The 15,184-nt window shown below is 46.3% G+C and overlaps 1 protein-coding gene across 3 annotated transcripts in view; it reads right to left on the minus strand.

Moving 5' to 3' along the window:
• The window catches only part of CCSER2 (coiled-coil serine rich protein 2), a 186,295-nt gene extending 181,765 nt beyond the window's left edge, over positions 1-4,530 (minus strand). For 2 of the 3 annotated variants that reach the window (XM_040434594.1, XM_040434593.1), the window contains exon 1: positions 4,222-4,527. The gene's annotated coding sequence lies outside the window, so the exon portion shown is untranslated. Of the gene's footprint in view, positions 1-4,221 lie in introns of all 3 variants that reach the window. The other variant, XM_040434595.1, reaches the window with a different exon arrangement.
• Between the last annotated feature and the right edge of the window lie 10,654 nt (positions 4,531-15,184).

Below are 15,184 nucleotides of genomic sequence, written 5' to 3' on the forward strand. Positions count from 1 at the left end.
TGAAAGGAAGTAGCGCTCACATGGAGCACTGCATCAACAGCCGATCGGCGGGGGGTTCCAGGTGTCAGACTCCCGTCATAGGATAGGTCATCAATATAAATCGCTGTACTGCCCCTTTAATTCTAACCCACATCAATGAATAGGCTGCATGCTTATCACTGTCTGGCAAAAGGTTCTTTCTTTCTTTCCTTTTGGAAATAGGGGGAAATAAAAGCCTATGGGCTGGAAGGCTGCACTAGTTTGGCTGCTTGAAAACAGTAGAATTGGGGATGGACAATGCTGTAGACACCGAGAGTTGGAAAGAACATTTTTTTCCTTTCTTTAGTAAGTGGCCAATAATAACATTAACAACACAATAAGGCGACTTTCACACTAGTGTTTTTGCTGGATCCGGCAGGGCTCAGTTACTGATGATACAAACATCTGCGTCCGTCATGAACGGATCCGGTTGTATTATCTGTAACATAGCTAAGACGGATCCGTCATGAACTCTATTGAAAGTCAATGGGGGACGAATCCGTTTTCTATTGTGTCAGATTTTGTCAGAGAAAACGGATCCGTTGACGTCCCCATTGACTTGCATTGTGGGTTATGACGGCTCCGTTTTGCTCCTCATCCCAGGACAGAAAGCAAACGGCAGCATGCCCTCAGGTATGAGAACGGAACGGAATGCATTTTGGAGCACTCCATTCTGTTCAGTTACGTTTTGTTCCCATTGACAATAAATGGGGACAAAACGGAAGCGTTTTTTTTCCGGTACCGAGACCCTATCATGGATCTCAATACCGGAAAATATTAACGCTAGTGTGAAAGTAGCCTTACATATTTAATTATTGACTTAAAAGTACCCTGAGCTATTCACAAAAGAAAACTTACATTTGCCAGGCGTATGCCTAGAGCCTCATGCGCAAAACTGCGGATCCGCAAAATACAGATGCTGTGTGTATGCATGCCGCATCAACTTCTATGGGTCAGCACTTTGAAGACAAGTATAGGACATGTGGTACTACTCGTACTGTGGCTCGGTCCCATTCAGCTGAAAGGGATGGCGCTTTAGTACCACGCACAGCAGCTACAGAACGTAGGCACTATGCTTTGTAATGAACCAGCCCCTTAAAACAGCTGATTGGTGCGGATGCCAAGAAGCGTACCCCTACATATCTAATACTGACGGCCCATCGTAAGAATTGGCTGTCAATTTGAAAGTCCTGGAAAAAACCTTTAAAAGGGAGTCTTTCACCTAAACTGACCATTATAGAACACTATATTATAGTCCCCATATTGGAATGCTACTTATCGTATAGCTGTCCGACACCTATTTTCGCTAAAAAACACTTTTATTCATATGTTAATTAGGTTCTGAAGGTGCCCAGGGATGGCGTTCAAGCAGCCGGTGCCCAGGCCCCTCGTCGCTTTTCATATTAAAACCCCTCCCCTTTCACCCCTCTGGTCCACCCTAGGTTCTTCAGAAATCCAGCGCCGTTCACAAGATTCGCCGCGCCTGCGCACTTCATTCCCCATTATGGGCAGAGGCACAAGGCCGGCTAGATGTATGGGCCGGCACATGCGCATTAAAGGCTCTTGTGCCTCTGCCCATAATGGGGAATGAAGTGCGCAGGCGCGGCGAATCTTGTGAACGGCGCTGGATTTCTGAAGAACCTAGGGCGGGCCAGAGGGGTGAAAGGGGAGGGGTTTCATATGAAAAGCGACGAGGGGCCTGGGCACCTTCAGAACCTAATTAACATATCCAATAAAAGTGTTTTTTAACGAAAATAAGCGTCGGACAGCTATAGGATAAGTAGCATTCCAATATGGGGACGATAATGCAGATCATGGGGTTAGTGTTCTATACTGGTCAGTTTAGGTGAAAGACCCCCTTTACCATGTGGATAGTCCCAGCATTCCAGGCCAGGGAACGCCACACATTGTAATTTCCACTGTATGCCCTCAAATCTGTGCAGGTTTTTCTGTCAAATGAGAAGGGAAAGAGGACAGCCTTCTGCCTTCTACGTTGTTATAATGACACCCCACAAATTGTAAATGTGAAGAAGGCAGTGTGCCCGCATCTACGTGCCTCTATGTGTAGGCTTTCTAGATGGCTGCTGTCTGGTTCCTTCCAGATGTATTTCTGCCCCAATCTGTAAGACATCTGAAGATCGGTTTTGGAAATGTTTTTGTTCCTCTTCCAAATCTAGTCTGAGGAAAATATGCTGAAAAGGTGAGTCCACCTACACGCCTAGGCCCAATTCTGACCCATACAATATGCAGTCAGCAGCCATATCCGAGACTGTAACATGATGGACTCACCATCTCGTCATGAATGGAGTCTTCTGATCCACTGACAGCCTACAACGTTCATATCCTCACCTTACTTCTGATGCCAACGCTTCCCTTATCCCCTTCTTCAGGCTCTAACTATAACGTGTCAACATGTGACATTGGCAGCCAATCACAGGCCAGAGTGGCAACCTCAGTTTCAAACGTCAAAGCTACAACCATGGACTGACCGTAGCGGTCATATGTATGTTGTGTAGACACGTCATTACCAGAGACCAGGGAGGTCAGCAGGTGACTTGTACACCATTATAGGAGGATGTGTGTAAGCATGGCTGGCTCTGTAACCAAGCTCCTCAGGTCCTCAACTCATGTCATTTGTCCAGTCCTGAACATCTGTATGGTAACTTCTATGTACCAGCATCTGGGAGTCCACGTCCTATCATCAGGTAAGGTCCTTCTGGCCTGTGCTAACCCAAATGACATTATGGCACTGTGTGCGCAGATTAGGTAATAACTGTATCTCACAAACTGATGACCCGTACGTTCAATATGACATCACCATGGAGCTGGCCACAGAAATACAGATTTTACTGATGGAGTAACCAATAACTGGCCCAGATGACAACTATGTACCAACATGAAAGATTGTTAAGGACAATCCATGACAACACTTTTTCCACAGGTAGTTAGTCGGATCACCCATTTCATGCATCATGTAAACCAATCAAGGCTAGATCACACATCTCCAGATCACTCATCATGTGAAATCATCAGGATTAGATGAAACACCTCCAGATAATCAGTGCTGGATCACTCATCTTCACCATGTGAAGTAATCATGACTGGATCCCACATCCTGTGAAACCATATGGACAGGATCACACCTCTCCAGATAGCCAGGCCTGGATCACACACATGTGAAACCATCAAGACTGGGTCACACATTTTTAGATCATCACTGCTGGATCACACATGTCCATATCAGTGCTGGATCACACATGTCCATATCAGTGCTGAATCACACATCAGGTGTGATCATTCGGGACTGGATCACACATCAGGTGTGATCATTCGGGACTGGATCACACATCAGGTGTGATCATTCGGGACTGGATCACACATCAGGTGTGATCATTCGGGACTGGATCACACATCAGGTGTGATCATTCGGGACTGGATCACACATCAGGTGTGATCATTCGGGACTGGATCACACATCAGGTGTGATCATTCGGGACTGGATCACACATCAGGTGTGATCATTCGGGACTGGATCACACATCAGGTGTGATCATTCGGGACTGGATCACACATCAGGTGTGATCATTCGGGACTGGATCACACATCAGGTGTGATCATTCGGGACTGGATCACACATCAGGTGTGATCATTCGGGACTGGATCACACATCAGGTGTGATCATTCGGGACTGGATCACACATCAGGTGTGATCATTCGGGACTGGATCACACATCATGTGTAACCATCAGGACTGGATCACACATCATGTGTAACCATCAGGACTGGATCACACATCATGTGTAACCATCAGAACTGGATCACACCTCTCCAGATCATCAGGACTGGTCCACAAATCATGTGTAACCCATCAGGACTGGATCACACCTCTCCAGATCACCAGGACTGGTCCACAAATCATGTGTAACCATCAGGACTGGATCACACCTCTCCAGATCACCAGGACTGGATCACACATCATGTGTAACCATCAGGACTGGATCACACCTCTCCAGATCATCAGGACTGGTCCACAAATCATGTGTAACCATCAGGACTGGATCACACCTCTCCAGATCACTCATGGTCTGATCACCATATCTGCTGTGATTGACACAAGTCACGTCAGCGGCCTGAAGGTGAGATGTAAGGTACACACCATCATTACCATTTGCTCCGCCCCTCCAGCTGACGCATACTACCTACCTTAGGGTTGGCGGTGCCCGTTAACCTCTTCCTGTCTCTGATTCACATCCCTTCTTCCACGCTGACACTATGGATAACAGAGCAGCTGATGGGCAGCCATCGCCGGCCGCGGCCGACCCTGAGGTGTCCTGGTGACTGTGCCCTGTCAGGACACCGGGCACTGGCCAATCTTCGCCCTGGTGCTCGGGCACGTGTGTGACGTTGAGCTCTCGGGACACGCATGCGCGTCTGGAGGCTGCTAGTGATCTGGAAGCGCAAGCACGTCATTGATGTTGCGTCACAGGCAGAACGTTGTGCGCCGGGGGCAGTCGCCCGGGATGGTGGGGGTAGTGTTCCATTTATATGGCCGCTGTCTATTTGACTCATCCCCGGGCTGGATAGAGGCGTGCACTGATTCAATAGCAGACTAGTCTGGAAGTAACGCCTGATTGCTAATATCTGGCTCTCAGACGCATGAACTCCATGTTACTGGTTTCATAGCCAATTAATGTACCCAAAAAACCGTGGTGCTAAGTTTTTCCCCCCTAGATCTGCTCACAACAACCACCCCCACCCCAGCTGTTCAGAAACTACAACTCCCAGAGTGCTTCATTCACTTCTCTGGGAGTTAGAGCTGAGCATGCTGGGAGTTGTAGTTTCACAGCAGCTGGAGTGCAGAAGGTTGCAGACCCCTGTCATACACCTCCAATAGCTGTGGGCCTGGGTCCTACATGCATGCTCAGCCGATCTCTGGGCGGGGCGGGTCATGGCTGTGATTGGAGGAGCAGCATTTCCTGTTGTGTCAAAACAGGAGCAGGAAGTGGAAAAGCAGCTGTGGATGAGGTGAGCATAGGCGGCTTTTTTTTTTTTCTTCTTTTTAAATGGGTTATCCAAGACCTATATAGTTCCCCCCCCCAAAATGCCCGGACCCCTCACACAGATTGTACTTACCTTGCTCTGTGAGGAGCCGGGCATATGGGGGGGGGCATTATAGGTCTTGGATAACCCCTTTAACCATTTTGTGGTCATGGGAAGACTTTTTTTTTTTTCTTCTACCAGAGTAAGGCCTCTTTCACATGGGCGAGTATTCCGCGCGGGTGCAATGCGTGAGGTGAACGCATTGCACCCGCACTGAATCCGGACCCATTCATTTCTAGGGGGCTGTGCACATGAGCGGCGATTTTCACGCATCACTTCTGCGTTGCGTGAAAATCGCAGCAAGCTCTATATTGTGCGTTTTTCACGCAATGCAGGCCCCATAGAAGTGAATGGCACTGCGTGAAAATTGCAAGCAAGTGCGGATGCGGTGCGATTTTCACGCATGGTTGCTAGGTGACGATCGGGATGGGGACCCGATCTTTATTATTTTCCCTTATAACATGGTTATAAGGGAAAATAATAGCATTTTTAATACAGAATGCATAGTAAAATAGGGATGGAGGGGTTAAAAAAAAAAATTAAACTCACCTCATCCACTTGGCACAGCCCGGCTCGTCTTCTTTTTTCTTCTTTGATGACCTGGGAGGAAAAGGACCTTTGGTGACGTCATGGTGATGGACCATGTGATGAGCGCAGTGACGTCACCAAAGGTCCTTTTCCTCCCAGGTCCTCAAAGAAGAAGGAAGAATGAAGACGAGCCGGGCTTCGCGAACAAGTGGATGAGGTGAGTTTAATTTTGTATATATTTTTTTAACCCCTCCATCCCTAATTTAATAAGTATTCTGTATTAATAATGTTATTAGTTTCCCTTATAACCATGTTATAAGTAAAAATAATAAAATTTACACAATACCTAACCCAAACCTGAACTTCTGTGAAGAAGTTCGGGTCTGGGTACCAAACATGGCGATTTTTCTCACACGCGTGCAAAACGCATTAAAACACTTTGCACTCGCGGGGAACAATCGCACATTTTCCTGCACATTTTCCTGCGCCCGTGTGAAAGAGGCCTAAACCTTTAGGCCTCTTTCACACAAGCGATATGGATTGGCTCAGGATGCGTTCAGTGAAACTCGCACCATTTCACAAGCAAGTTCAATCAGTTTTGTCTGCAATTGTCTTCAGTTTCGATGCGTTTTCCTTGCACGTGGAAAAAAACTGAAGGTTTACAAATATTTCCTAGCAACCATCAGTAAAAAACGCATTGCATCCGGACTGCAGCCAGGTTAGATCTGGACGTTTTTCACTGAAGCCCCATTCACTTCTATAGGGCCAGGGTCTGCGTGATTAACGCAGAATATAGAACAGGCTGCGTTTTTCACGGAACTGATGCGTGAAAATCACAGCTCATGTACACAGACCTATTGAAATGAATGGGTCAGGATTCAGTGCGGGTGCTATGCGTTCACTTCACGCATTGCACCCGCGCGGAAAACCCGCTCGTGTGAAAGGGGCCTTATTCTCCATGAAAACAATGGTGAGATGGAACTAGGTAATGGAGAAAACATTGTGGGAAATGAACAGTTGCAAATTTATAGTTTGAGTTCCATGGCTTCATATACACATGTACCTGATGCTACTGGGGATGAGTCCTGGACTCACCTTTAGTATTACAAAAATATAATTTTCTTTTTCTCTCTAGGTAATTCCTTAAAGGGCTTCTGTCACCCCCCTAAAGTCATTTTTTTTATTTTGGCTCCTTAAAATCCTTATGCTGCGATTTATCAATATACACTGCGTGCAGAATAATTAGGCAAATGAGTATTTTGACCACATCATCCTCTTTATGCATGTTGTCTTACTCCAAGCTGTATAGGCTCGAAAGCCTACTACCAATTAAGCATATTAGGTGATGTGCATCTCTGTAATGAGAAGGGGTGTGGTCTAATGACATCAACACCCTATATTAGGTGTGCATAATTATTAGGCAACTTCCTTTCCTTTGGCAAAATGGGTCAAAAGAAGGACTTGACAGGCTCAGAAAAGTCAAAAATAGTGAGATATCTTGCAGAGGGATGCAGCACTCTTAAAATTGCAAAGCTTCTGAAGTGTGATCATCGAACAATCAAGCGTTTCATTCAAAATAGTCAACAGGGTCGCAAGAAGCGTGTGGAAAAACCAAGGCGCAAAATAACTGCCCATGAACTGAGAAAAGTCAAGCGTGCAGCTGCCAAGATGCCACCAGTTTGGCCATATTTCAGAGCTGCAACATCACTGGAGTGCCCAAAAGCACAAGGTGTGCAATACTCAGAGACATGGCCAAGGTAAGAAAGGCTGAAAGACGACCACCACTGAACAAGACACACAAGCTGAAACGTCAAGACTGGGCCAAGAAATATCTCAAGACTGATTTTTCTAAGGTTTTATGGACTGATGAAATGAGAGTGAGTCTTGATGGGCCAGATGGATGGGCCCGTGGCTGGATTGGTAAAGGGCAGAGAGCTCCAGTCCGACTCAGACGCCAGCAAGGTGGAGGTGGAGTACTGGTTTGGGCTGGTATCATCAAAGATGAGCTTGTGGGGCCTTTTCGGGTTGAGGATGGAGTCAAGCTCAACTCCCAGTCCTACTGCCAGTTTCTGGAAGACACCTTCTTCAAGCAGTGGTACAGGAAGAAGTCTGCATCCTTCAAGAAAAACATGATTTTCATGCAGGACAATGCTCCATCACACGCGTCCAAGTACTCCACAGCGTGGCTGGCAAGAAAGGGTATAAAAGAAGAAAATCTAATGACATGGCCTCCTTGTTCACCTGATCTGAACCCCATTGAGAACCTGTGGTCCATCATCAAATGTGAGATTTACAAGGAGGGAAAACAGTACACCTCTCTGAACAGTGTCTGGGAGGCTGTGGTTGCTGCTGCACGCAATGTTGATGGTGAACAGATCAAAACACTGACAGAATCCATGGATGGCAGGCTTTTGAGTGTCCTTGCAAAGAAAGGTGGCTATATTGGTCACTGATTTGTTTTTGTTTTGTTTTTGAATGTCAGAAATGTATATTTGTGAATGTTGAGATGTTATATTGGTTTCACTGGTAAAAATAAATAATTGAAATGGGTATATATTTGTTTTTTGTTAAGTTGCCTAATAATTATGCACAGTAATAGTCACCTGCACACACAGATATACCCCTAAAATAGCTAAAACTAAAAACAAACTAAAAACTACTTCCAAAAATATTCAGCTTTGATATTAATGAGTTTTTTGGGTTCATTGAGAACATGGTTGTTGTTCAATAATAAAATTAATCCTCAAAAATACAACTTGCCTAATAATTCTGCACTCCCTGTATAGGGCTCTTACTCATTTTCGTTCAGTAGTTTCTTAAAAAAATGGACTTTTATAATATGTAAATTACCTCTCTACCAGCAAGTAGGGCGGCTACTTGCTGGTAACAGCCGCATCCTCCTTTCATAATGACGCCCCCTCCTCATGTTGATTGACAGGGCCAGCGAACGCGCTCGTCCTCTGGCTGGCCCTGTCTGCGTTTTTAAATCAAGCGCCTTCGCCGTACCGGTCTTCAGTTGGCGCAGGCGCACTGATAGGAGGACGCTCGATCGGCCACTCCTTCCTCAGTGCGCCTGCGCCGGGTGTAGATGCATTGAGGAAGGAGCGGTCGAGCGAGTGTCCTCCTCTCAGTGCGCCTGCGCCGACTGAAGACCGGTACGGCGCAGGCGCGAGCCAGAGGACGAGCGCGTTCGCTGGCCCTGTCAATCAACATGAGGAGGGGGCGTCATTATGAAAGGAGGATGCGGCTGCTACCAGCAAGTAGCCGCCCTACTTGCTGGTAAAGAGATAATATACATATTATAAAAGTCCATTTTTTTAAGAAACTACTGAACGAAAATGAGTAAGAGCCCTATATATTGATAAATCGCAGCATAAGAATTTTAAGGAGCCAAAAAAAAAATATATTACTTTAGCGGGGTGACAGAAGCCCTTTAACCACCTCAGCTCCCCTAGCTTAAAGGGGTTATCCCACTTTGCGTTTTTATACTTACCTGCTGCCACCGCGCGTTCACTTCCTGGATTCTGGCTGGGGGCGGGCTTCATCTTGATTGAAGTCTTCTCCCGGCCGGGCCGCGCACTGGACTGAACGCGCACGCCGCTGCGCATGCGCCATGTGACTTATTTCTGGCCAGTATAGTACAGAGCCAGCGTGCGCGTTCGCAGCTCTGTACTATTCTGGCCGGGAAGAAGTCACCGTCGCGCATGCGCGGCAGCGTGCGCGTTCAGGACAGCGAGTGGCCCGGCCGGGAGAAAAGAAGGAGTCTTCTGGGCAAGCGCGACCATCGGGATTTTGCAGAAGAGCGGTGGTCGTAACCAGGGGAGACCGAGTCACAACAATAAGGTAAGTGGGGATGAATTTTATCCTAATCGGTGGGAATTTGTTAATCAAGTATATTTACAAAAATGATCACTGTCAAATCATTAACTGATTTAACAGTGATCATTATGATGGGATAACCCCCTTAATAACCAGACCATTTTTTACACTTCTGCACTACACTACTTTCACCGTTTATTGCTCGGTCATACAACTTTTCACCCAAATGAATTTTACCTCCTTTTCTTCTCACTAAGGCCTCTTTCACACGACCGTATGGCTTTTTCAGTGTTTTGCGGTCCGTTTTAAACGGATCCGTTGTTCCGTTTTTTGTTTCCGTTCCGTTTTTCCGTATGGCATATACAGTAATTTCATAGAAAAAATTGGGCTGGGCATAACATTTTTAATAGATGGTTCCGCAAAAAACGGCCCCTAAACGTGGGGAAAAAAACGGTCGTGTGAAAGAGGCCTAATAGAGCTTTCATTTGGTGGTATTTCATTGCTGCTGACATTTTTACTTTTTTTATATTAATTAAAATTGATGGAAATTTTTGCAAAAAAATGAAATTTTTCACTTTCTGTTGTAAAATGTTTCAAATAAAACTACATTTCTATATAAATTTTTCTCCAAATTTATTGTACTACAAAAAAAATGCAACAAGTGTATATTTATTGGTTTGGGTAAAAGTTATAGCGTTTACAAACTATGGTGCAAAAAAAATAATTTACGCACTTTGACTTTCTGAGCACCTGTCATGTTTCCTGAGGTTCTACAATGCCCAGACAGTAGAAACACCCCACAAATGACCCCATTTCGGAAAGTAGACACCCTAAGGTATTCGCTGATGGGCATAGTGAGTTCATGGAAGTTTTTATTTTTTGTCACAAGTTAGCGGAAAATGTTTTTGTTTTTTGTTTTTTCTTACAAAGTCTCATATTCCACTAACGCCTCCTGCACACGACCGTATTTTTTTGCGGTCCGCAAAAACGGGTTCCGTTTTTCTGTGATCCGTGACCGTTTTTTCGTCCGTGGGTCTTCCCTGATTTTTGGAGGATCAACGGACATGAAAAAAAAAGTCGTTTTGGTGTCGCCTGGCCGTGCGGAGCCAAACGGATCCGTCCTGAATTACAATGCAAGTCAATGGGGACGGATCCGTTTGACGTTGACACAATATGGTGCAATTTCAAACGGATCCGTCCCCCATTGACTTTCAATGTAAAGTCAGGAGTTAATATACCATAGGATCGGAGTTTTCTCCAATCCGATGGTATATTTTAACTTGAAGCGTCCCCATCACCATGGGAACGCCTCTATGTTAGAAAATACCGTCGGATTTGAGTTACATAGTGAAACTCAAATCCGACAGTATATTCTAACACAGAGGCGTTCCCATGGTGATGGGGACGCTTCAGGTTAGAATATACTAAAATAACTGTGTACATGATTTCCCCCTGCTGCCTGACAGGTGCTGCCAGGCAGCAGGGGGCAGCCCCCCCCCTGTAGTTAACACATTGGAGGCCAGTTCGGCCGCCCCCTCCCCTGTAGTTAACTCGTTGGTGGCCAGTGCCCCCCCCCTTCCTCCCCTGTAGTTAACTCGTTGGTGGCCAGTGGGCCCCCCTCCCTCCCCTGTAGTTAACTCGTTGGTGGCCAGTGGGGCCCTCCCCTGCAGTTAACTCGTTGGTGGCCAGTGGGCCCCCCTCCCTCCCCTGTAGTTAACTCGTTGGTGGCCAGTGGGGCCCCCCCCTCCCTCCCCTGTAGTTAACTCGTTGGTGGCCAGTGGGCCCTCTCCCCTCCCTCCCCCTCCTAATTAAAATCTCCCCCCCTATCATTGGTGGCAGCGGAGAGTACCGATCGGAGTCCCAGTTTAATCGCTGGGGCTCCGATCGGTAACCATGGCAACCAGGACGCTACTGCTGTCCCGGTTGCCATGGTTACTTAGCAATTTGTAGAACCATTATACTTACCTGCAATCTCTGCGTCCGGCCGGGAGCTCCTCCTACTGGTAAGTGACATGACCTGTCAATATAATTGCGGAAGTCAACACGGGCGCCTTCCGTTTTATGTGCATCCGCGGATTGCGGACCGCAAAAAACGGCACGGTCATGTGCATGAGGCCTTATATTGAGCATACGGGTAATGAGATTTTTTTTTTTCGTTCAGCCTCTGGGCTGAAAGAAAAAATGAACGGCACAGATTTCTTCATTCGCATCGATCAATGTGGATGAAACATTCTCTGCCAAAAAATGTGCAAAAAAAAAAAAAAGCTGCGATCGCTAATAAAGATCCAAAAAGCTCAAAAGTGATCTTTATAGTGCCGCAGCGATTTTACGGTGTTTTTGCAGTGATCAGAAAAAAAACACTGCGGTGGGGCGGACTGAACGCAAGTGTGCGCACAAGATCAGGCCTGATCGAGCGAACACTGCGTTTTTTGTAGAGCCTAAGGTGACCCTAATGTACTGATATAGATCTGATTGCGATCAGTCTTGATCACTTACAGATACTATATAGTACTAGTGCTGATTAGCGACAGCGATGACGCTACTCAGCGACTAATCAGTGACTGCGGTGGGCGCTAACTACCTAACAAGTGGCTAACTAACTGGCGGTGATAAGGGACCCTTAGGTCCCATTCACACATCCGCAATTCTGTTCCGCATTTTGCGGAACGGAATTGTGGACCCATTCATTTCTATGGGGACAGACTTTGTCCCGCTCGTATCCGGAATTGCGGATCTGCACTTCCGAGTCTGCACTTCCGTTCCGCAAAAATATAGAACATGTCCTATTCTTGTCCGCAATTGCTGACAAGAAAAGGCATTTTCTATATAGTTCTGGCAATGTGCGGATCCGCAAAATGCGGAAAGCACATTGCCGGTGTCCGTGTTTTTCAGATCCGCAAAACACATACGGAGCCTTACAGGGGGATGATCAATGACAGGGGGGGGATCAGGGAGTCTATATGGGGTAATCAGGGGTTAATAAGTGACAAGGGGGTGGTGTAGTGTAGTGTGGTGCTTGGTGCTACTTGCAGAGCTGCCTGTGTCCTCTGGTGGTCGATCCAAGCAAAAGGGACCACCAGAGGACCAGGTAGCAGGTATATCAGACGCTGTTAACAAAACAGCGTCTGATCTACCTTTCTGGGGTTAAAAAAAATCGCATGGCAGGCTGTAGATCAACTTGTTTACCTTGCGATCCAGTGAACGCGCGCTCCTGTGTGCGCGCGTTCACAGGAAGTCTCGCGAGATGACGCGTATATGCATCTAGGAGGAATAACCCGGCCGCCCGCAGGACGCATCGCTGCGTTAGGCGGTCAGGAGCTGGTTAAAGGTGTTGTCTCACTTCAGTAAATGGCATTTATCATGTAGAGAAAGTTAATACTAATGTATTGTAATTGTCCATATTGCCTCCTTTGCTGGCTGGATTCATTTTTCCATCACGTTATCCACTGTTTCTATCCAGCGGTGGTTGTGCTTGAACTGTATAGGTAAAAGCGCCAGCCTATGCGTATTCTCACGGTCTCAGCCAGCATAGAGACCAGCACCTTTTGCCATAAAGTGCAAGCATGACCACCGCTGCTAGATTGCAGGGTGGTCGTAACTCCCTGAAACGAGCAGTGTATAAAGTGATGGAAAAATGGATCAAGCCAGCAAAGGAGGCAATCTGGACAATCACAGTACATTAGTAAGAGCCAGAGGTCGCACTCCATTTTTTTCTGGATGAGTAAAAATCCTCCTACCATTTTCAAGGAGTATTTTTTAGCCAAAGAGGCTAATTCAAATGCATAATATGTAGGCCTACATACCGTTAAGGGCTTGTTCACATTTCCATTGTAGGCCTCTGTTGCAGATTCTGTCAAAAATACCAGACAAAAAGGCCTCCCATGCAGGACTTTTCTCTGGTAAAAAGACGGGATCCCGAATGGAAACTAAATGGAGTCCAATTTAGTCAGTGGAGTCTGCTCAGCTCTGTCCGGGTCAGTTATGTGCCCGATCCAGCACTTGTTGTTGTTCTGCTCATCACAGGGCCGCTGGCTGGATGAGAAATGTGCAGGGCTAGCCTCATTGTTCATTAACCCATGCCTGTTTTTCAGACTAGGCGCAGGAACTCTCTCTGAGGCCTAATACATGACCGTATGTATTTTGCGGACCTGTTGACATGGTTCCATGGACCGGGTTTTGCAGACCAGAATAGGACATGTTTTATGATTTCCAGAATGGACATACGGATGACAGAAGATCCATTGTGTTTTATTATAAGATCGCTAATAATTGGAGGGGGCATTAGTGATCAGCACTGTGCCCGTTTAGCAGTTAGATCCTGGGTTCAATGAAACAGACTGATTGGTGAACGGTCTTCCTGGATATTGTCAATAGTGTGTATGCTTGAGAAAAGGGACTGCTGTGATGCCAGTCACTGAATAGCTCATCTGTATATGCTGGCGCAATATACACAGCAGGAAATAAAAAACGCCCAAGACTGAACAACCTCCCCACACACACACACATTGCCCGGACCCATGATACTGAACATACCTGGTCCCCGATTGCCGTTTACCACTCCATGGCCATGTGTGCATCTCCCCCATGTGTCACGATGTGCTGCAAGGGTGCAGGTCACTGCTGCTGCCTGCTATTGGCTGCACTCCCCGTCGACAGATGTTATCTGCAAAGAGGGCCGTGAAGCCATCGGGAAGGAAACTTGTGTCGGGACCAGGTAAATATCAGTTTCGCAGGTCCAGGCAATGTGGGGGGGAGGGGGGGGGGTTGTTCAGTCTTGGATAGCCCCTTTAGGTTATTATGTCCAAGGAGTTTCTTAATCAATTAATCTAGTACAGGCCCAAAAACGTATTCTCCAAAAAATGCAACAGAGCACAATTTTGCTTTGGAGGTCCTGTCACCTCCCCAAGACTTCATCCAAAGTGCCCTTCTTGCCAAATTTGATAGTGCCACATCCTTAGCAGCAAATCTGACCGATTCTGCGGAAGCATTGGCCAGAAAAGCTGCGGCAGACCTAAGAAGAGGGATGAAGTGTAGGATTTCTTCTCTAGGAGTTTTGTTCTTTAAAGGGAACCTGTCATGTGGATATTTGATTATAATCTAACTAATTATATACAATCATTAACTACTAAAAAGTACCTTAGATGTATTCACTTACTGGTGTCCTTACCTTTAGGGCATCCGAGGGTTACCAGGGTTTTCCAGGTTCCTGTGTATGGGCATCTCTACCATCGAGAGGTGCCCATACGGATAGGAGTTAGGGCCAGGAGCAGGGTTTTATAGGTGGTGACCCTTTTCCTTCCCTAGCGGTGAGGCCTAGTGTCTTTTCTCTTCCATCTTGTTGTCTTTTAGTGTTCTCTCCTACTACATCCGTGACATTCCCGTACTATTATAAATTTAAAAGGACTAAACAAATCAATAACCTACAGAAAATTTAAAATGGAGTCAATCTCATCAATAATTCCCCTAATCAAAAAGGGAGCCTATATGACATCCATCGACCTAAAAGATGTTCTCATCCATCAAAAGTCACAAAGATACCTCAGATTTGCGCTGAAAGACGAAGAGGGCAGAGTCAATAATTTCCAGTTGATTGCTCTACCATTCGGTATATCATCCGCTCCAAGAGTCTTCACAAAGCTGGTATTAGAAATGATTTCCCCTTTCAGACTAGAGGGGCTACAAATTTTTCCATACTTAGGCGATTTCCTCATAGTAGGGA

The sequence above is a fragment of the Bufo bufo genome, chromosome 6 (genome assembly GCF_905171765.1).
Source record: "Bufo bufo chromosome 6, aBufBuf1.1, whole genome shotgun sequence".
Lineage (NCBI taxonomy): Eukaryota > Metazoa > Chordata > Amphibia > Anura > Bufonidae > Bufo > Bufo bufo.